Below are 1946 nucleotides of genomic sequence, written 5' to 3' on the forward strand. Positions count from 1 at the left end.
TTTTTTCTTTTAATTCTGCTTTTTCCTCATCTGTCTAATTCCTGTTTGTCCCTGAGTCTCTATAGTAAATATTTATTTTCTTCATGGTAGATGGGTGACTCAATATGACTAAACTGTAGCATGTTTCATATGATGAATATTAATCTATTAATCATTTGTAAGTCACTAAATTTACCCTAGACCTATGTACATCAGAGTTTCCATTCATTTAAAACATGATTGGTTTATGATATGCTGTAGGAAAAAGAAAGTTCACTATGGTGAAACTTGTCCAGAACAATAGGGGATCCAGCATTTAACTGTTTCAAAAACCGGGCTAAAGTTAAATAACTTTAACTGATTTTTACTTTTTTGCTCATGTACTTTTCTTATTCATATTCCATTAACTGAGAAACATTGTGAGGATATCAATGGGAAAAGCCCAGAAATAAAAGTACTTTGTGGCAAACATAGTGATTTTACTCCTTTAGCAATAGCTTCGATACAGTGGTTCCCTTATTCACGTCTTCTCTATCTGCAGTTTCAGTTACAGTTGCCAACTGTGGTCCTAAATATCAAATAGAAAATTCCTCACATAAACAACTCATAAGCTTCAAATTGTATGTCACTCAACTAGTGTGATGAAATTTTGTGCCTTCCCACTCCTTCATGTCTGCGACTTGAATCGTCTTTTGTCCAGGGTATCCACGCAGTGTATGCTACCCGCCCTTAGTCACTTAGTAGCGTCCTAGGTTTTCAGATTGACTGTCGAGGTATCACAGTCAACCTGTATTCATGTAACCATTATTTTACTTAATAATAGACACGAAGTGGAAGAGCAGTTAGGCTGGCAATTCTGGTGTATGAGAGAAGTTCTATAGGGCTTCCTTGAAGTGAAAAGATGAAAGCTGTTGACTTAATAAGGAGAGAAAAAAAACTTATGTTGAGATTGCTAAGACTTATTATATGAAGGAATCTTCTATTCATGAAATTGTGAAAAAGGAAAAGAAATCCATGCTAGATTTGCTGTTGCACCTCCAACTCCAAAAGGTACAGTGACATAGGATGATAAGTGTTTAGTTAAGATGTAAAAGATGTTAAGTTTGTTTCTGGAAAACAAGAACACCCACAGATAAGATAGGGTTCAGTATTATCCAGAGTTTCAGGCATCTATTGGGCGGTCTTAACCCCATACAAAAACTTTCTATATTTATTTATCTTTGTGAATTTTAGATAATGTAACATGAGAACAAGTGGTAGAAAATGTAATCAAAAATGAATGGGGACATAAACTATGTTAGCAGAATATTGTTTAAACATGACAAATTTANATTGTAATGTATCTGAAACTTATCCTGTGTATATCACTCAAAATGTATTCTGTAATGAATTACTTTCATAGACAAGCATTTAGTACATTCTTCAAAATTTATTTGTATATTTTTTCTTTTAATTCTGCTTTTTCCCCATCTGTCTAATTCCTGTCTGTCCCTGACTCTCTATAGTAAATATTTATTTTCTTCATGGTAGATGGGTGACTCAATATGACTAAACTGTAGCATGTTCCATATGATGAATATTAATCTATTAATCATTTGTAAGTCACTGAATTTACCCTAGACCTATGTACATCCGAGTTTCCATTCATTTAAAACATGATAACTTTATGATATGCTGTAGGAAAAACAAAGTTCACTATGGTGAAACCTGCCCAGAACAATAGGGGATCCAGCATTTAATTGTTTCAAAAACCGGGCTAAAGTTAAATAACTTTAACTTATTTTTACTTTTTTGCTCATGTACTTTTCTTATTCATATTCCATTAACTGAGAAACATTGTGAGGATATCAATGGGAAAAGCCCAGAAATAAAAGTACTTTGTGGCAAACATAGTGATTTTACTCCTTTACCAATAGCTTCGATGCAGTGGTTCCCTTATTCACGTCTCCTCTATCTGCAGTTTCAGT

This window comes from Galeopterus variegatus, unplaced genomic scaffold (genome assembly GCF_000696425.1).
Source record: "Galeopterus variegatus unplaced genomic scaffold, G_variegatus-3.0.2 Scaffold16497, whole genome shotgun sequence".
Lineage (NCBI taxonomy): Eukaryota > Metazoa > Chordata > Mammalia > Dermoptera > Cynocephalidae > Galeopterus > Galeopterus variegatus.